At 43.7% G+C, this 21,591-nt stretch overlaps 1 protein-coding gene across 2 annotated transcripts in view; it reads left to right on the top strand.

The window, feature by feature from the left end:
• LNX1 (ligand of numb-protein X 1) overlaps positions 206-21,591 on the top strand; it is a 190,486-nt gene continuing 169,100 nt past the window's right edge. For both annotated transcript variants that reach the window (XM_005681612.3, XM_005681613.3), the window contains exon 1: positions 206-515. The gene's annotated coding sequence lies outside the window, so the exon portion shown is untranslated. The remainder of the gene's footprint in view (positions 516-21,591) is intronic.

Below are 21,591 nucleotides of genomic sequence, written 5' to 3'. Positions count from 1 at the left end.
CCAGCCTGGTGATGACCTGGAGGGGTAATGACCCTGTGTTTATTTCCTTGTTGATTTCCCTTCCCTGGCTCCAAGCTCATTTTCCCATTGCCTGCAGGAAAACAACATCCAGGGGTGCGGTAGGCCTGACTTGGCAGCCCTAAAGGTGAACAAAAGGACCCTGGCTCTGGCCGAGAGCAGAAGGAAGTTGGAGGGAGACTCAGCCCATCCAAACCAGAACAGACGCATCGCTGATGCTCTTGAGTGGCTGCTCAGTGGTAGCCACTCTCCCTGGAAGCTCCCCAGAGGCTGCTCTCGGGGTTATGGCTCAGTTCTGTGCAGAGCCTGCAGCAGGGGCAGGGGATGCACTGATTGAGTCCAAGGTGGAGTGGATCTCATGCGTGTCTGGAAGACGGGGCACAGGAAAGAGAAGGGAAATTTTCCCGGGCTACTGCTGAGTCAGAAAAACTCAGTTCCCAAATGGACTTCACCCGGAGGCCTCACACAGCTGAAAACTGATCCGCAATGCAGCAAAGGTAAGAGGCCTGCCACCTCCAGAGGGTTGCGTCTCAGGCAATTGGAGAGAACTTTATCCTGACTCTCCGAGCCCAGCCCCCACCCCACTCCTGCCATACACCAGACACACACACACACACACGCGCACACGCACACACACACACACTTGTTAAGGAGAACTTGTTAAGGGCACACACACACGTGTTAAGGAGAACCTAGAAATACTTCCAACACTCTAGAAAGGCCTCAGGACATTTACTGTCTTTATGTTCAAGGATACCACTTCCTTGACTTTCAAAAATAAAAACTACTTTTTTTATTTCATTTTTCACTGGCCAAACTGGTCAGTTAAAATGTAAGTAATCCCATTAATGGTGACTGGGTTTCTGTAACACTATTCTTTATCAGTATTCAAAACACATTCACGTGTTTTGTCCCATTTCTGTGGTAGAAATAGGCATTTCCGTTACTGTTTTACCCACAGAGGCACTTAGGTGCAGAGAAATTGTGACCTGCCCAGCAGTGTGTAGGAAAGTGACAGACAGCTCATCTTGTCTCCATTCCTGCCTCTTTTCAGTAGAATGGGGACTCTACTTTCTAAAGCAAATGCCAGACTACCCTGTCTGTCGCATATGCCAGCAAATGGTCTGATGAGAGGATCCAGAAACGGAGAGTCACAGTATCCAGGACAATACCCCCCTGTGTCGTGTATCCTTATTCATGTCCATCCCTGGACACTGAAGCCAGTTCAACAGATATTGATAAGCGGTGGCCCCAGTGCCCTGTTCTGGGTCACACATCAGTGCAAGGTGCAGACCCTATGCCCAGCGGGTGCTGAAGGAGGCAGAGTGGGGGCTGGGGGACGGGGTATGAGTGAGAAAGCTCTCCGTGGGAGGGGAGCTTCACACTTGGGCTTAGCATGCTGAAGGAGCAGTTTCAGATCAGCACAGCCCTCGAGTAGGGAGGGAGTGTACATTTATAGCAAGACCACAGCAGCAGGGCAGGAGGTGAAGAGCACAGCCTGAAGAATTAGACCATCCAATGGTGAATCCTGGTCCCACCACATACTAGCTCTGTTGTTGCTGTTGTTCAGTGACTAAGTCATGTCCGACTCTTTGTGACCCCGTGGACTGCAGCACACGAGGCTTCCCTGTCCTTCACTATCTCCTGGAGTTTGCTCAAACTCAAGTGCATTGAGTCATTGATGCCATCCAACCATCTCATCCTCTGTTGCCCCCTTCTCCTCCTGTCTTTAATCTTTCCCAGCATCGGGGTCTTTTCCAATGAGTTGGCTCTTTGCATTAGGTGACCAAAGTATTGGAGCTTCAGCTTTATGTCTGGGCTATTTCAGGTAACACCTCTGACCACAGTTTTTTGACATGTAAAATGGGAACAATTGGTGATACGTACCTTAAGGAGTTGTTTTAAAGTATAAATGAGATAACACATATGAAATCTTGACTGGCACACGTGTTCAATACATGCTAACTGGCTCCATGGGAGATGCCAGGGATAAAGTTAAGAGGAGCCCTACCCTCAATTTGATCGCAAGATCATGAGTTCCTTGTGTGCCACTATCAATGTATGCACTGTGGTCAGGGCTGTGGGATCGCAGAGGAGGGATCCACTCAGTCTGGGAGATTCTGGATGGAGGTTTTGGGCAGCCTGTTGCGGGAGGTGGGGAGAAGTTACACAGCAGAGGCCATGTGTAGGAAGGTGGCAGAGAACAGAATTGCACTGATTTGATGTTGAACACCAACTTCATCCTCCCCCAGATGCCTCCACCTGTTAGGCTGCTGGGACTGCCATAACAGTACCACAGCCTGCATGGCTTAAACAACAGAAATGTATTTCGTTGTAGTTCTGGAGCCCGAAGTCCAACATCAGGGTGAGGCCATTCACCTTGGCTTGCAGCCGGCCACCTTTTTGCTGTGTCCTCATGTGGTCATTCCTCTTTAAGGAGAGCGTCTCTCTCTGTATGTCCAAATTTCATCTTCTTAAGAGAGCCAGTCATTAGTTGGATTAGAGTCTACCCTCAAGGCCTGTCTTTAACTCAGTCACCTCTCTCAGGGCCCTATCTCCAAATCCAGCCACATTCTGAGACATGGGACTTCAGCATATGAATTTGGGGGGATACAATTCAACCCATAATGTTGAGGCTGTTACTAAGACTTCCAAAGCCTTACTTCTTTATTTATAAGATGGGGACAATTTACTTAACAAGGAGAACCATTGGAATGATTATAAAAAGAACCTGTGAAGCATCTATCCCAGTTTCTGACCCTTAGAAGGTGCACAGCAGTCAGTGGTGGTTACTATCAGCACTTTAGGCCAAGTCTCAAAAGAACATGGGGTCCCCTGCACAATCCATGTTCCAGATGGACATCGGAGAACTGGCCCATAGGTATCCTGCAGACTTTTGGACAAGGAAAGGGGCATTCAGTGCTTCCACTTCCTTGGTTCTGGCAGAAAGCCCATCATCAAAGTCAAGTGGCTGGCATGTGTCCTACAGAAACTGTGTTCTGTCTGTCTAGTTATTCAAGAATCCAGGTGCCCATTCTTCACTAAGTGACTTGGTTGAGAACGTCCATCTCTGCACCTCAGCAGAGAAACAACACTTGGCAGATACACCCTGATTCTACTCCTGGGGCAGCCATTCCAAGCTCTGTCCACCCAAGGCAGGCCCCAGGTACCTGTGTCCTGGCAAGTCTGGAAAACAGTATCATTCCAACCTACATCACTAGATATAGATATATCATTTTGAAAAATCTCAAAGTTACAGAAAAGTTGCCGGCACAATACAGTAAAAAAAAATTCTGTAATGTATTTGTCCTGAACCCTTTGAGAATAAGCTGCCAAAGAGATGCCTCATCTTCCACAAATACTTTAGTGTGCAGTTCCCATACACAGTACATCTCCCACACAACCACAAAACCAGGAGCTTAAAGTTGATACATTACTATTATCTAATCCTCAGACTCTAGGAAGTTTTCATTAATTGTCATTGGATCCTCAGACCAGTTCAAGTTCTTGTCACTTGTCCCCAAAATAGTCTTTATAGCAAAAAGAGTACTTTCAAATCAAGCGTTGCATTTAGTTGTCACGTGTCCTTAATCTACTTCAATATAGACCCTTTCCTCAGTATTTCCTTCACTTTCATGACCTTGACAGTTTTTTGTTGTTGTTGTTGTTGTTAATACTGGCTGGATATTCTGTAGAATGTTCCTCACTTTGAGTTTGTCTGAGTTTTCTCACACTTAGATTCAGGTTCTACAACTTTGGCAAGAATATCACAGAAGTGACGCCATGCTCTTCTTACTGCATCCTATTAAATGGCAAAAGATTTTAAATTCTTTTGAGAATTTCACTGAGGCCCCAGTCTCCAAATATGAGATCACTGGGAGTAGTTGGTTAAAGTGATATCTTCTAGGGATCTCCACTGGAAAGTTCCTCTTCTTCCTTTTTTAAATTCATAAGTGTTCTGTAGAAAAGGACCTTGAAATTATGTAAAATCTCATACCCATCAGACTGTCAATGTGTCTTTTTATATGTTCCCATCATTATTTGCACTTCCTTACTTGCTGTTACAATGAGATGTTCCAGCCTTGTAGTCAAGGAGCTCTGGTTCCATTTAGTGGGAAGTTATTTAGAATCCAAATTCTCACTGTTAGGTAGGCTCATTGCTGCATTAGGTATTGCTGTTCCCCGACTCTTTCAGTGGAAGAGCTAGGGTGTATGAGTGTGTGTGTGTGTATCTATGATTTGGATGCATTGAAAACCAGAATTTCACTCTCATACTTTCAATTCCAATCCAACCCCTCATGTTTCATTCTAGCTTCCTCCCTTTCTATATTGTAAGTTCCTTCTCTCACATTACAGAGCCTGGTTTCCATTATCCTTAATACACTTGCTTGTTTGATCAATCCCCTGAATGTAACCAACCGCTACCATGACCTCTGCTATCATGACCTTCCCTACAGGTGCCCTCCTCATCCCGCTGGGATTCTGGCAATCGAGCCAGGCTGTCCCTCCAGAGGAACCCCTTCCTCTGCCCATCCAGGGTCTGTCCCTTGTGTAGGGCAGCCCCTCTAGGTGGTTAATCTCCTTACTCTATCTGGACCAGCATACCAGCTCCACCCACCATGTCGGTGATTACCTTACTCAGACCCCATTAATGGCCTTAAGTATTATACTAAATTAGGAAGAGAAGATGAAGAAGACATTCATTCAATTTTAACATTTTTTTAAAACCTGGAAGTGGCTCAATGACCCATGATATGCGTTTGTATGTATGTAAACATTGTCAGTCTCTTTGATTAGTGGGGAGCAGTCTCTGCCATATGAATCGGGCACATGTTTCCAGTACTAGCCCTGAAGGCATGGGGTTCACACCACTGATTCAATTCCATTCAAGACCTCTCTAGTCTTCATGGATGTGGACTTCCCACCCCACTGTCTGCTCAGGGTACCAACAACATTTCTAGGGTGAAAGCTACTATGTGGACAGTCATTACTCCATCTTCTACACCAAGTCCCAGTGTGGGCTCTGCCTCCTTTATTTCCTTAAGACCAGGTACCAAGCATTTACTATGAATCAAGTACTTGGCTAGGTTGGGACACAGAGATTTAAAGCCTTGTTCTCTACCCTCAGGGAGCTCTCAATCCACCATGAGAAACAGACAAGAGTCAGACAGTTACAATTCCATGTGGCAAAGTACAATGTGAGCTGTCTGAACAGCCAGCCACAGGAAGACATAGGTGTCCCCAGACAGGGAAGGCAGAGAGGGGATACCAAGGGGAACCCTGAGTGGGGATTAACAAGGTGGGACAGGCAGGAAGGAAGGCTCAGGGAGACTTGTGTAGAAGGGCCAGCGGTGAGGGGAGAGCTGGAAAGGCAGATGCAGACAGGTGGAGGTGGGCACACCCTCCAGGTTAATATGCCTGGATTTTAGACTTTAGGACAAGAGGTTCTGAAGCCCAACATTCTGGGTTCAAATCCTGGCTCTGCCACTTACTAGCTGTCTGATCTTAGGCAAGTGACTGCCCTGTGCCTCAGCTTCCTTGACTGTAAAACCAGAGATTATAATCATGCTTATCTCATGGGACTGATATAATGATAAAATTAGTTATTTTATATAGTGCACAGAAAAAAAACATAGCATATAAACAGCAAGTAATAACTATTAAGTGTTATTATCATTTCCCAATAGATGGCTTAAAAGAGATTGTGGTAGCTTAATCGCTCAGTCGTGTCTGACTCTTACAACCCTGTGGACTCTAGCCCACCAGGCTCATCTGCCCATGGGATTTCCCAGGCGAGAATATGGGAGTCGGTTGCCATTTCCTTCTTCAGGGGATCTTCCTGACCCAGGAATTGAATCTGGGTCTCCTGCATTGCAGGCAGATTCTTTACTGACTGAGCTACGAGAAATTGGCAAGGCAGAGACAGCAAACATATCATTAGTTAAAAGAAAGAGAAAGTTTTTAAAAATAGATACTGGCATTTCAAAAGAAACTCTATGCTGTTATTTTGGAAAAATTAGGACTTTGTTGTCTTTCTCAAAGCACATTTTATGGTTTACTGTTGTTTTTCCTTTGCCATACTTGGAAGGATGGGAGACCACCATAATCTTTCCATTGTTGCAGCCTCTAAAGGTCCCAGAGAGGTATTACAGAGAGACACACTGTAGAGACCTCCTCTCTCATTTTTCACTTAATATGTAGCATTCTCAAGGTTCATTCATATTGTGGTGAGTGTCAGAATTTCCTCCCTTTTTAAGTCTGAGTATTATTCTATGCATTGGAGAAGGAAATGGCAACCCACTCCAGCGTTCTTGCCTGGAGAACCCCAAGGACGGAGGAGCCTGGTGGGCTGCCGTCTATGGGGTCGCACAGAGTCGGACACGACTGAAGTGACTTAGCAGCAGCAGCAGAATTCCGTTATATGTTTACACCCTAATTTTATTTATTCATTAATCTGTTCATGGATATTTGAGTTTCTTTCATCCCATGGCTATTGTGAATAATGCTTCTATAAACAGGGTGTACAAATATCTGTTTGGTTTCCTGTTTTCAGTTATTTTGGACATATACTCAGAAACAGAATTGCTGGCTCATATTGTAATTCTATTTTTAAGTCTTTGAGGAGTCACCACACCAAGTCCCCATTTTCCTTAAGTGCTCTTGCTCATTCCTGGAAGTGGGGTTGTCGGCAAGCTGGTTCCTTCGAGGGGGTAACGGTGGGAGTGGATAAGTGGATTGAGCTGCAGGGTTGGCTTAGGTGGTCTGTGTTACACCTTGGAGGTGCTGTGTGCAAGGATCATGTGTAGTACCCTGCTTTTGCTCCTGGTACTTCAAAAGTGGAAATTAGGATTTAGCCTTATTTTTTTTAATTTTTATTTTATATTGGAATATAGTTGATTTGCAGTGTGATTTTAGTTTTATGTGTACAGCAAAGTGAGTTGGTTGCACATATACTTTTATCTATTTTTCCCATATAGATTATTAGAGTATTGAGTAGAGTTCCTTTTGTTATAGAGTAAGTCCTTGTTGATTATCTCTATTATATATAGTAGTTGCTGCTGCTGCTGCTGCTGCTAAGTCACTTCAGTCGTGTCCGACTCTGTGCAACCCCATAGATGGCAGCCCACCAGGCTCCCCCGTCCCTGGGATTCTCCAGGCAAGAACACTGGAGTGGGTTGCCATTTCCTTCTTCAATGCATGAAAGTGAAAAATGAATGTATATATTAATCCCAACTTCCTAATTTATCCCTCCCCTCCGAAACTTTCCTCTTTGGTAACCATAGGTTTGTTTTCTAAGTCTGAATCTATTTCTCTTCTGTATTATGTTCATTTGTATCATTTTCTTAGATTCCGTATGTAAGTGATATCACATATGTCTTTCTCTGTCTAACTTACTTCACTTAATACAACAATCTCTAGGTCCATCCATGTTGCTGCAAATGGCATTATTTCATTCTTTTTATGGCTGAGTAATATTCCATTGCATATATGTACCACATCTTCATTATCCATTCATCTACAGTGGACATTTAGGTTGCTTCCATGTCTTGGCTATTGTGAATAGTGCTACAGTGAACACTGGTGTATCTTTTTGAATTATGGTTTTCTCCTGATGTATGATCAGAAGTAGGATTGCTGGATCATATGGTAGCTCTACTTTTAGTTTTTTAAAGGAAACTTCATACTGTTCTCCATAATTTTACCAACTTACATTCCCATCAACATTGTGCAAGGGTTCCCTTTTCTCCACATCCTCTCCAGCATTTATTGTTTGTAGACTTTTTGATTATAGCTATTCTGACCAGTGTAAGGTGACACCTGATTGTAGTTTTGATTTGCGTTTCTCTAATAGTTAACTATACTGAGAATATTTTCATGTACTTTCTGAGGTTTTGGCCTATTTATACCTATTGTTCATAATTTGCCCCAACTGTGCATGCACACAATTATTTTTAGTCCCTCAATAGTTTCTTTGTGTTCTGTTGCTTGAGGAGATATTTGTCCAGTTGCAAGCACTCCAGTAGAGGGTCTCAGGTCCAATCCTGTCTCAGCTATAGCTGGAAAATATGAGAGCCATATGCTAACATGGCCCATTTCTGGCCAGCAGAGTGTTTTTAATTTTTTATACTTGCCACCAATATCTAAAAATCAGGAGATTTCATATAAAAATCCAAATTCCAAACTGTTAAAATGTAGTAAAAACCTAGCCACACTGGTCCCGCTGAGTCATTAATTCACTCAACAGATGTGATTAGGTGACAGTTCAGGGCCAGGCATTGCTATGGGTTCTGGGGATATAGCAGAGGTGAGAGACAGTAAACAGATAAATAAGATAATTTCAGAAAATGATGAATAAGCAGGGTTAGGGGCTAGGGATTGACAGTGGCAGGAGGTGACGCTATTAGACTAGAATGGCCGGGAAAGACCTCTTTCCATTTGCTACAGTCTACACCATGCTCCGTTATCCCCACTTACTTCAGTCATTTACTGCTACCTGCCTGGCAGTTAAAGGTATCTGAGATTTTATGAACTCTGCAGTAACAATGATTGGAAATATAATCAAGAATTTAAGCTGGGAACAAGGAAAATAAAAATAAGATTAGGTTGACAAGACCAGAGGAATAAGAATCAAGTATGAATGCCAAAAGAGCCTTCATCACTGATACAGCTGAGCAGCAGATTGAACCCTAAGCTTCCAGACAACTAGAGCAAAAGAGAGATATGTCCAATGACATCATCCTCATTTTCAGAAAGGAAGAAAGCAAGCCATTCCTTTATAGGTACGAAGCTTTCCTCACTTAAACTTGGAGTAGAAATTGACCATATCAGGCTTTTTATAAAGGGAACTGTGAGTGATATAGTAATCAGTATCCTCATGAACACATGCGCAGAAGTATGATACATTCCACTGATCGGTCATTCATTCAAAACCCCTTTGTTGAGACACTAACATAAGCGCTACCGATTCAAAAATGCCTGTTGTTTTCTATTCCCTTAGTGTCCATAGATAAGAGATGAAGGTATCTCTTACAAGAATGTTGTTGTATGAAAGGTCAAGTTAATGCCATGCAGACCTCTTCTCCTGCTGATTTCAATTCACGGAGTATCAGAAGAATGCACAGAATGCCTGTCACTCAAACTCTCATCCTTCCATGAATCGATCTTCTCTCAGCTGGTTAGACAGAGGGGGATTAAGAGTAGAATTAGCAGCTCTACATGACTTTCCTCAGTGACAGCCACTCCTACTGCTAAAACGCAATTTTTGCGGCCCTTGAAACTTCTGATTTAAGTAGATAAACCTCTCTCTTTCTCTGGACTAGCCATGTGGGGGAAGCACCTATGGATACACATTCTCACTGCTTAATACTGAGAAGAGCCCTCATGAGGGAAGGAAATTCCTACATCTATTTATTCACCCCCTGCATGAGAAGTCTCTGCCACACTCCTGGGCTGGTGACCTAATGCTGGGAAACTAGCCTGTCTTCTAGAATGCTCCTGGGAGCTCTTTCATGGCTTCAGTGTCCAAAGCTTCTTAAGGGCTCCCTTGCTAACAGAGCCCAAAGGATTCCTACATTGTATATCCCCCAAGTATAGTGCATACCCATGTTCTCAAATATATCTCCTGCCCCACAAGAAAACACACCGGCAGAAATAGAGTTAAGCAAATTTTCTACCCTTATTTTTTGGCCTGGGGGTTGCCTAGCTGAATCCTTATCACCAGGATTATCTCTTGGCTCACTGGCGATTTTGCGGACTCACTCTCCTACGCTTGGCAAGAACGAGGTATTGTCTGAGGTCCAGGGCCAAGCTTTACTTCTCCCTTACTCTTCTGAAAGCTGAGAAGAGCCTTTGGACTGTGCTGGTTATAATCCCTACCCAGACTTCCTCCACTCCATTACCATACCTCTCTGTTACTCTGACTAAATGTTCCCTTTGAGCCAACCTCACAGAACTGGTTCTCTGGGTTTGCAACAATGACCTTCCAGAAACACCCTGAGCTCAATCTGGCTCGAGCCTCATAGTCTCTGCTTGGCTATCTGGCAAAGAGGCCCTGCTGGTGCCAAAGTAACCGACCCCATCTGAGATCTGATCCAAGTCACCTGACATGGAATCCTGCCCTATCCTGCAATGGGACAGCCCAAGAGTTCCCAAGGATTTGCCACAAGAGCCCAGGCTAGTGCTGTGTTTCTGACAAACTTCATTGTGTAAATTTCTTTCCATGGACATTGAAAAAATATATAGGCTTAAATCTATATACATGCATAAATACCTCAATACAAATCATTTTTCATTCATTTCTTTTTATCACTAAAGTCAAGTTTTAAACAGTGCATCCAATGTATCCACTGTGCTTTGTTTCTAAACAGAGAGGGTTCATATTATTAAGACTTTTCGAGTAAATGCTCTGAAGACTAATAAAAAATTGTCACCAACTGGCACTGGGGGGCTAGGAAACACCTAGAAAAGGTGCTTTAAGTTCAGCAGGTGCTTAATTCACAAAATAATGATAGTCACTTCTGAGTTCTTTTCAGTCTGTCAGATCCTGTCAGACTCTTCATGTGGCTTGGCTTATCTGGTTTAATTCTCGTGATTCTGAAAAGTACTAAGGTAATTTCCATGTTTCAGGTGGAAAACTGAGTCTTAAAAAGGTTACATCACTTGCCCAAAGTCCCTGAGCAGCAGGACTGGGGTGAAGCCAGGTCTGTTACATGGCAGTTCCTAACAGGAGGGAGAAGGCAAGGCAGGGGAAGCTGGTGAGAGGGTCAGAGGTTTTGGGCAGCTCACAGCTCACAATCCCTCAAGCTCCGTGATCAACTCTCCATGTCTGTACTGTGGCGCTCGTCTGCTTAATGGACATAGAACCAGTTTTTCAGAATCTGCACTCATTTTCTCTGTCCATTCTTGTTGACAGTTGATTGAGTCATACAAATAACAATTTCCCAACCTCACCAACACTGGCATTTAGGGCTGGATAATTCTTGGATGTGGGGAGCTGTCTTGTAGAATATTTTTCAGCATCCTGGCTTCTGCTCACTAGATGTCAGTAACATCTCCCAAGTTTTGACAATGACGTTTCCAGACTTTGCCAAATGTGCCCTCGTGGAGAACCCTGCACTGGATACTATGAGAAGTGAGAGGAATTGAAAGTTTCTCAGAGGTGATGGCAAAATTCCCCAGAGGACAGGCACTTCTGTGGGTGTTGCTGGGAGGCCTCTGGGATTTCTTCACACAAAGCTGCCCCTCTCCTAGTCACCCCGCAATCCTGACCTCAAACTAAGTGGAAAAGGTCAAGACCCAACCACCCAAAGGACTTCCCTGTAGCTCAAATGTTAAAGAATCTGCCTACAATGCATGAGACCAGGGTTCGATCCTTGAGTCGGGAAGATCCTCTAGAGAAGAGAATGGCAATCCACTCCAGTATTCTTGCCTGGAGAATTCCACGGACAGAGAAGCCTCGTGGGCTACAGTTTGTGGAGTGGCAAAGAGTCGGACATGACTGAGCGACTAACACACACGCCAATCACCCAAAGAAAGGCCAAACCTCAGGCCCCACACTCTTGCAGGTGAGTAGAGCGCGGGGTCCCTCCAAAAGGCCCTGATGGCCATGGTTGACCTCCCCAGTGTCACCATTCTGGTAGGAAATTTGCATTGATCTGGGAAAGGGTCCTTTCTTCCATAGCCATCTCTGTAGCGTTCATTTGACCCCAAGTATAAATGGCTATAGAGTGACCATGCCAGAAGTGACTTTAGGGTACACCGGGTATGTGAGAAGTATCCAAGCTGGCACTGGTGTCTCATGGCCCATCACAAGGTAGCCAATGGGACACCAGAGTCCTTTGTCTCAGGCCCCAACCTCAAATTAAAACGTTGACATCCTCTCCAATGTTATATACATGCTGAATGTTTGCATGTGGTCAAAAGCACTCATTTGTTCAACATACACATTTAAAATGCATCACCCTTTTCATATGTCTATTTTGGAATTTCTTTTATTTTAAATATCTTAAGAGCCTCAAAAAGTGGGCATGACCCAGGCCTGTCAGGCATGGCCTGTTTGCATCATAAGACTGAGTCAGGCACACAGCGAGAGTGATCTCCAGGCGCTTGAAGGCCCCAGGCCCCCAAATCATTCCCCTATGCTCTGGTTTGTTGTTGTCATGTATTCACTAAGTCATGCCCAACTCTTTGCAACCCCATGGACTATGGCACACCAGACCCTTCTGTCCATCACTATCTCCAGGTTTGCCGAAATTTCGTGTCCATTGAGTCAGTGATGATATCTAATTAACTCATCCTCTGCTGTCCCCTTCTTTTGCCTTCAATCTCACCCAGTATTAGGATTTTTTCCAACGAGAGCTCTGATTAGTTCTGTCAAAATCGTCTATGCAATGTCTTACATTCCATGATAAATCTTTAAATAAAAATATCTCTGGGAGAATCTATAATGACCTCTCAAAACTCAATCATGAGAAAATAGACAAGCCAATGTAAGAAATGATTAAAAGATTTACACAGTCACTTTGCCAAAAGATGATTTACAGATAATAAGTAAACACATGGAAAAGATGCACAACATGATTAGTCATTAGAGAGAAGCAAATTAAAACCAGACTGAGACACCCTTACATGCATATTAGAATAGCTAAGACTCAAAAAGAATGACCATACCAAACGTTGGAAAGTACAGGACCAAATACAGGAACTGCACCTACTAGTGGGGGAAAAAAACAGTACAACTACTTTGGACAACAGTTTGGCAGTTTCTTAAAAAGCTGAACATATACCTACAGTATGATCCAGTTATTGAAATGCTCAGAATTTACCAAGAAATGAAGGCTTGTATCCACACAAAGACTTGCATACATATATTCACAGCAGCTTTACTTGTAATCACTTCAAACTAGGAACAACCCAAACGCCCATCAACAGTGAATGAATGGACAGACCATGATACATCCACACAATGGAATACTACTCAACAGTAAAAAGAAACAAACCATTAATACACACAGTATGAATGAATCTCAAAAAGTATTGTGCTGAGTGGAAAAAGTCAGACAAAAAAAGATCATACTGTGATTCCATTTATGTGGGGCTCTAGAAAATGCAAATAATCCATAGTTATAGAAAGCAGATTGATGGTTGTCTGGGGATGCAGAGTGGAGGAAAGAGTGAGACGAGGGATTATAAAGGGGCGTAAGGAAACTTTAGGGGGTGATGGACATGTTCATTATCTTGATTGCGGTGTGGATGAAGAGAGTCACCTGTTGTATCAGTAAATAAAGGATGTTGCAACCATCAAGGAAGCAGCCGCTGCAACAACCCCCCACCCCAGAATTCAGGATGGAGGAAATCAGCATCCTGGCCCTAGATATTACTAGTTAAGATGCATATCAAAGGAATGATTTTAGTGAGTCCAGACTCTTGCATCCTCCCATACATAAAAAGGCACTAAATTCATTAACTTGAGATGTCAAGTTTTCTTTAATAGTAATCTTTTGATGTTCTGATTACCTGGTTTTTGTTGCAGAACTTCTATACATCCTGACTCCTCCCTTACCTTTGTGAAGCAGTCCCTCAGAGCTATCTGAGAGGCTGTCTTCCATGCTTATATCTTCAGTTTTGTCCACCGAATAAAACATGACCCTTAACTTTTAGGTTATGCGTTATTTTCAGTCCACAGTGGTGATTTCATGGCTGTGTCTGGAGGCCAAAATTGATCAGACTGTACACATTCAATACGTGAATTAGGATGGAGGTCAGGCACTAGGGTGTTGTGAGGGGAACAGAGGCGCAGACATTAATTAAATCCACCTGGGCAGTTTCTCCATCTCCCTCTCCCTGGGCTAAGCACAGAGCTGTAGCCATCACTCTTGAATGCTGCCTGGATTATGTCACTAGTCAAGTGTGAGAAACCCATAAAAAATGCAGCAGCTTCTGGGTGGGTGAAAGCCAGGCTGTGACATCCTCTCATACTACCTGAAGGGCGCCTCTTATCTGGGTGAGTTCTCTTGGGGCCAGAAGAGATTAGATCAAAATATACTAGATTTATTAATACTTGCAGGGCTAAAAATCCCTCCTTCCTAGAGAGGAGAGAAAAGAGGGTCCCTCTCCACTAGAGCAGAGAAAGTGGCTGAGCAGCTTGGATCCCCTCCAGACAATTCAGGCCAAAAGAACCGTGCAGTGTCCCAGTGTTCATTGAGGAAATCAAATGCACACACACACACACACACACACACACACACACACACACACACACACAGCAGCACCAGAGCCCAGCCGCCTTCAAGGCTGGGGTCTGCAGGTGCAAACTCCAATTAGAGCAGCCGGCCTTCCAATACCTTTTCATCCCAAACAAGGACTGGGTCTCAGCCCCCGCCAGGGATTGAGGAAGGGCCCGGAAGGACTGCCGACCAGACTGGAGAAAACAAAGACTGTCCAAATAAAAGCAGTTCATGTGAGTCGAACCTGAAACCCTCCCTTCATTTTTAATACTCTTGGGAGAATTAACCAATGTGCACTTAGTGGAAAATCAGTCACTGGCCACAAGGAAACAAACTGCCTTCCAAGGCACTCCTCTTCCTCCCCCAAGTTGGGGAGATTTCTTTTGCAAACCAGCGAGGCGCAGTATTTCTATAAGGGCACAGTCCCCTTGGTCATTTCCACTGGCAACAATGGTTCACCCTAAGCTGATGTTTCTTTCAGGATTACGGATGCAGTGTGGTCCCTTTGTAACTGGTGGCTCTTTATCATCAATTTCCCATCAAGGTTTAAGAGAAATAAGCCTTATGGTTAGCAAATAAGTGTGTGCTTGATATGCTTGCCAACTCTCTATCCTCAGCAGAAAAATATTAAGACCACAGACTCATGTTCTCCACTCCTCCTTTTCTTCCTCTTTATTTTCTTTTATTGACTTTTTAAAGAGAAGGCTAGATAGGTCAAAAAACTTAAATGGAGCTCGGTGCTTCCTCTATAGTCAAGCCAGCTTGTACCACAGCTAAGGAAGCACTCCAGAGGTGGGAAGACATCTCTGCAGGGGAGTCACTTCCTTCTGAGCTCTTTGGGTGCTTAGCCACCAAGGCCACCACCCTCTTTCAGCGAGTGCTTCGTCCCCTTCCTGACAATCTTGCTTGTTTCTAAATCTAAATCTCTGAAGGAGTATCAGCAATTAGAAATATAAACAAAAGAATGTTTAAACTGTTCTCGACCTTTTTAGTCTTCTCTTTAAAACTTTCAACATTTGTTTGAGGTCAGAAGGTCTGCCTTTGAGTGGTGCTTCGGCCTCCATTGGCAGCCTGACCTTGAGCAAGGCGTACATTTCCTGCTCTGTAAAAGCGGAAGTCCAGAGTTCATCAATTCAAAGACACTCATTCTTTCACGTCTTAACATATCTGAAACTACGTGGTCTTTTTGTTTTGTTTTACAACTGATGGTGTGTCGTGGTTTAACTGGCAGCATTCTGTTTTCTTTTTGGGTGGTACATAAAATGAAGGTGAATATTCCACCCTTTGGCCTCTTAGAAGCAATGAAATACAAGAATAATGATACCCACCTCATGATATCTTGAGGACTGGGAAATGCTGCAGCTTGACAGGGTTGATGTGAAAAAGTAAACAGAGTGTGAAAGGATATGGACGGTGCAGAGCTCTTGCAAATGAGGGCGTTGTTATCATGACTGGGAGTATTCTCTTGCTCCTGGAATAGATGAATCTTTTTTACTTTTGAAGTTACTCAGGAAATTTCATAAAAGCTGCACCCGTGATCCCCTATGACTATATTTTTCATGCAATGGTTGTTACAAACGAATTAGTTTAGTGGATCATGATATGTTTTTGTCATTGGAAATAGATTCCAAAAAGCATTTGAGAACTACTGCTTTGGGAAAAGCAAAACACAAGTTTCTGGGGGCCAGAGCACTCCTTCTTCCACGTCTATGATGTTGCAACTGTGGGGCTGCATGGGACCTGATTATTGGGATTCTATTATTTGCATTGTGAGATTCGTTGCCCGTAGAAATTGGATTTCCTCTCATAAAACTGCTTTTGCATATGTTCTGTCGTTTCAGTGGTAAAAGGGATGTGAAACAATTGAGGTAATAATTCAGTCCTAAATTATTAATATACCCCAAGATTCTTTCAAGTAGTTCATCCAGATTATCACCTCAATTGCCCTTCTTTTGCAGGCGTTGGGGGAGGTGGGGGGGGGGGAGGAAGGAAGGTTACCTGGATCCTGTGTACAAGAGAAGGCTTGTAACACCTTCACTCCAAACAGATGTCTTAAACTACAGATCTTGGCCATGTTCTTTATACATGTTTGTTTCTTCCTTGATATAACGGGAAGGGAAGTCGCTCAGTCATGTCCAACTCTTTGCAACCCCATGGACTGTAGCCTACCAGGTTTCTCCATCCATGGGATTCTCCAGGCAAGAATACTGGAGTGGGTTACCATTTCCTTCTCCACTTGATATAAAGGCACAGTTTAAATCCAAGACATTTCTCTCGAGTCTAAATACAAATTTAGGGTGGTATCTGTTGATTGCATGTGTAGGACTGAATGTCTGCTGAGGGTTTGCTCCCTGAGAGCAAAACACAGCAGTCTGCGGTCCTATTGCCGGCTTCCTATCCAAGTAAGTAAATAAATGGAAGGGCTAGGAAACCAGGATTCATCAGGCTCCTAAGTGCCATTTTGTTAGGTGCTTGTGCTGTTTCAACATACTTAAACATGAGCGTTACTGTTTCCATGTCTCTATGGTCACAACCTGGCACTTGAAGGTAAGATGATTTGTGTTAAGGTCATAAGAGTTTCAGAACAGAGTCACCCTAACATCCAAATCCTGTCTCAAAGCCCAGCTCTTCTATTCTAAGGGGCAAGAAGGGCCAACCAGTGTCCCAAAGATGTCATGATAATGGCCCTGCCGTCTGCTTGTCCTACCACCTTCTCTAAAGGGAACTGCAAACCTGACTATTCACATGGTTATTTTTGCAGTGATATGCAGAAGCAGATGCTTGCTAATTTTTTTGAGACCACAAAGTTTCATTTTTCTCTAAGACTGAAAGGATACATCCCTTTCATCCCACCACTTCTCCTCCCTTAAAAAACAGAGAAAAGTTAATAGAAGAGCAGTCTCAATGAGAGTCCCCTTAGGTTTCCATTCTGAAAAGCAGATATTGTCCTCAGAGGTTATTACTTTCGGAGAGCTGGCCAATAGAGATTACTATCTCCTTTGTTTAAATGCAGTGCGAGAACACAGATTTTAATTGACCTGCTCAAGGTCACACAGGAATTAGCAGTGGAGCCAGAAGTGAGGCCCAGTGCTCGAATTTCCCTTCTCTGGCTGTATCAGCGCACACTGCTGTTTTATGTACACTCAGTAAATATTTACAGCCTTCAATATCTTCCCCATTGCAGTTAGGACAAGACGTACTCTCATATACGTGCATGTGCATGCAAAACAGATGTGAAAAATATAAACTTGAGTTATATGGACACAACGCTCCTGATAGTCAAGTACAGAGTAAAACCCAGAAAACCTAAGATTCAAGACTACAGTTTTGTCCTTTCCCACCTCTTGGTGGTTTTTCAATGTTCTGAACAAAGAGTACATTTTTGACTAAGAGACCTAAAATCTGTGCCCACCTAGAAGAGCACTGATGAAAAAGGAGAAGGAAAACCTCCTCTGTGCTGCAACCTTCCCAAGTTCATGATGCCCTAAAACAGCCCATTGTAAGATGGCTGAGATTTGTGTTGGAAAGAATATTGATCAAATCATGCCCCACTTCCTGAGACTTAATTTGCTAAGTTAAATCACATATAACTCACATCAAGTGTGAGAAGAGAGTGATTCTACTTTTCTTTATATGTGTGTTAGCTGCTCAGTCATGTCCGACTCTTTTCAGCCCCGTGGACTGTAGCCCACCAGGCTCTTCTGTCCACGCAATTCTCCAGGTAAGAACACTGAAATGCATAGCCATTTCCTTCTCCAGGGGGCTTTCTGACCTGGGATCAAACCTTCTTCTTCAGGTACATTCTTCTCCAGGTGGATTTTTTTACTGTCTGAGCCTTGAAATACAATTGACCCTTGAATAATATGGGGATTAGGGCACCAATGGTAACCAAAGTTGAAAATCTGCCTATCACTGATAGTCAGCCCTTAGCATTCATGTCTCCTCTATATACACAATTTACATCCACAGATTCAACCAATGTTCAGTTGGGTAGCACTGTATTTACTATTGAAAAAGATTGCATATGAGTGGACTTCCGCTGTTCAAACCCATATTATTCAAGAGTCAACTGTAATTGCAATGTATTAACACTAAATGCACTCATTCTAATCTAATTGCATACATTCTTTAATATAAGATACTTGAAGGAGAATATCTATCTGAATGGAAGATTATACTTTTAAAATTAGATTTTTAAAATGTTGTAGTAAGTTATGTGCTGCTGCTGCTAAGTTGCTTCAGTCGTGCCCGACTCTATGCAACCCCATAGATGGCAGCCCACCAGGCTCCTCTGTCCCTGGGATTCTCCAGGCAAGAACACTGGAGTGGGTTGCCATTTCCTTCTCCAATGCATGAAAGTGAGAAGTGAAGGTGAAATTGCTCAGTTCTATCCGACTCTAGCGACCCCATGGACTACAGCCTACCTATAACCTCAATTCTGACCAAAGAAAAGGAGAGATTTCATTGGCTCACGTAACCAGGCAGTCCAGAGCAGAGTTCTGGCTCAATCAGTGTCAGCGTTTTCTTCTCTCTCCACATCTGGCCTCTGTATTTGTAATACTTTGGTTTCTGAGTGTACTGGTAGCATTCTCTCCACCCCCACCCCCTGCGACAGGAGAAATGGATGGTGAGCTTCATCCTAACAGCTTTTGTTCAAAAAGATGGGGGATACTACCCTTCTAACTCTTATTCCAAGATACTGGAGAAGGATTCTGATTCACTTGATGAGCCAGCCACCCCTTGGACCAATGTCTGTGACCAGGGAGAAGAGGACTGTTGTCAGTGGAGACTGGGTGGCATGCCCATCCTTCCTGTAGGGGATGGGGTGAGTTAGCTGGGCAACAAGCCACCATGATCGCAGCCCCGCTAGGACTAGGGATTGGAGACAGAGCTCTCCAGAGGAAAAGGAATCCACTGCCAGAAGGCGGAGAATAAAAGGAGCTGGGCAGACACAAAATATTAATTAGCTCCAGCTGTTCCATTAAACTTATGGTAATAATTATTATAAAAATCCACTTGAGCAGCTGGTATTGGGTTAATACCAATTGAACCAAAGCTAATGTGTGACCTGCAGATTTCCCTCCCTCTTCAACAGAGCATGTGATCGTGACAAACACGATATACTTCATGTCCCACAGAGTTGAATTGCAATAGTTTCATAACATTATTAACAAGAATATTTGTAACAATATACATTGTTCTCAGTTGGTTTCTGCACAGGGTTCCAGTGCTTCCCTCCCAAAACATTTTATGAATTCTAGGAGGTCCCTAGTGAAGTAGCTGGCACATATTCTGCTATAGAGCCTTCCTGGTGATGGAGAAACTAGACTCCAAGGAGGTTATGTAATCTCTCCAGTCCCACAGCTAGTTTGTGGCTGAGCCAGTAAACTCTTGTCTCAGGTTCTGACTGTGGTGATCAGCTCCCTTCTGCTCCACTGTTTGGCCCAGAAGTTGAAGACTGATGTTGATGAGGGTTCTTTATGTCCAGTGCTAGTGTAATTGGTTTTTAATGGCCTTATTTTCATCTCACAAGGAAAATAACATATCCTTTCCTGGCTAAGCACTATCTCAGAAAGAGCCACAAACCAACCCCCTGAGTCCTGTTTACAGAACTGAACCAACCTAATTCTGCTGAATTGGTAAAAACTGATCACTTCACTGCTGCTTTCCTGGCCATGGCCCACAGAACAAGGATCTGTGTTTCTGGATATTACTGTATATCTCTCTTAGTCTATCATGGCTGGAGGAAGTGAAAAGCACTATAAAAAAATGAGGTGAGGAACCCTGGGGAAAGGAGATAGTAAAAGGATAATACAGAAGAGAAGAAAGAGAATGGAGAGACCAAGAAAATCATAGCGCAGGGGCACCAAGGACATCCGTGGAGAACCAAGTTTGGAGGGAGGTAGCAGGAAGGCTCTAGGAGGCAAGGGAAATTAACATCCCTGGATCTCTACTATGTGCCGTGGAATTTTACGTCCATCCCCTTGCTGCATTTAGTATCATCACAACATCCTGGCAAGGGATGCAAGGCCATTCCACATTTTATTGATAAGGAAATAGAATAACAGCTTCCAGGTAATTTGATGGATTCATGCAACAAAGAAGTGCTGACACTGGTGAATCCAGACATATCTGACTCTGTGGTTCGTATTCTTTCTGCCCTCCCCTCCCCATCACCCACATACTATCTACTCATTACTTGTCCTACAAATTATCTGGAGCCTGAGTCAGGATTTTTATACAAAGGATGTCTTGAGGAAGGGCTCTCAGGAGAAGAGGAATGAGGGAAGCAGGATGGGGCAGGGAACCTGTAAGCAAGCATAGAGCCGCAATGAGTCTAGCTTTAGCCTGATCAGACAGAGCACATGGATCACCCTTCAGAATTCATCCCACCTGAGGCGAGAGGCACCCCAGCTAGTCAGTCATTGTCTGTGGACCTTGCCACCTGGCCAGAGTGGAGAACACTGTGGGGGTGTAACATCTCAGGGGAGCATCTTCTTAGGAGAAGGGGGCCCTGAAAAGAAGAAACCACCACACTAGTGGTCACTAAAGACCCATGCAAATTGTTGATGTCAGTTCCAAAGGCCTGACCGCTGAACAGCCAAACTGTGGGTAACAAGATTTACACTGGGGTAGTTCCTGTGATAGTGCAGCCCTAGGTCTGTCCCTCGCAAATCCCCTGCTCCCCTCAATGGCCCACCTGCCTCTCCTCCCAGGTGACAGTTCAATGGATTAGAAGAATCAGAGGACCAGGACCTTTGAAGGTAGCCAGTGGCTGGTCTCACTTTCACTACATTCATATATGTATCCCTTTCAAATATTTTACCACATTCCTATTTATCTCCAACTTTCTCCAGTCTCTATCTTGCTTTTCTCTAGCAGATTTTATTCCAAACATGCGATAACTATGGCATCTCACTAAACCAGGGATTCTTAAGGACTTTAAAAGTATACACCAATGCCCAGGCTTTCTCTACCTTCAAGGGGGTTTTTAATTGATTCACCTGAGATTTAGGTACCAGAGTGATTCTAATGCAGCCAAGATTGAGAATCACTATATCAGACATACTTCAGTCACCTGGGGCCAGTATATTAGAATCACCAGGGCATTGAAAAAATTACCCATGCTTAGGTCCCATCCCCCAGAAATTCTGATTTGATTGATCTTAACAGGGTTTTTGAAAGCTCCCCAGATGCTTCAAATGTGCAGCCAAGGTGGAAAGTTGGGGGATTTTTGAATTGTGCCACAGGGAAGCATGTCAGGATAGGAGATTTGGAACTGTGTTGGGATCAGAGTGCTAAAGAAAAGAGGACCCTGAGGACAATTGGGACAGAGGTGAAACGAGAG

This window comes from Capra hircus, chromosome 6 (genome assembly GCF_001704415.2).
Source record: "Capra hircus breed San Clemente chromosome 6, ASM170441v1, whole genome shotgun sequence".
In the NCBI taxonomy this organism is placed as follows: Eukaryota; Metazoa; Chordata; class Mammalia; order Artiodactyla; family Bovidae; genus Capra; species Capra hircus.
This window is presented reverse-complemented; position numbering and strand designations above follow the sequence as displayed.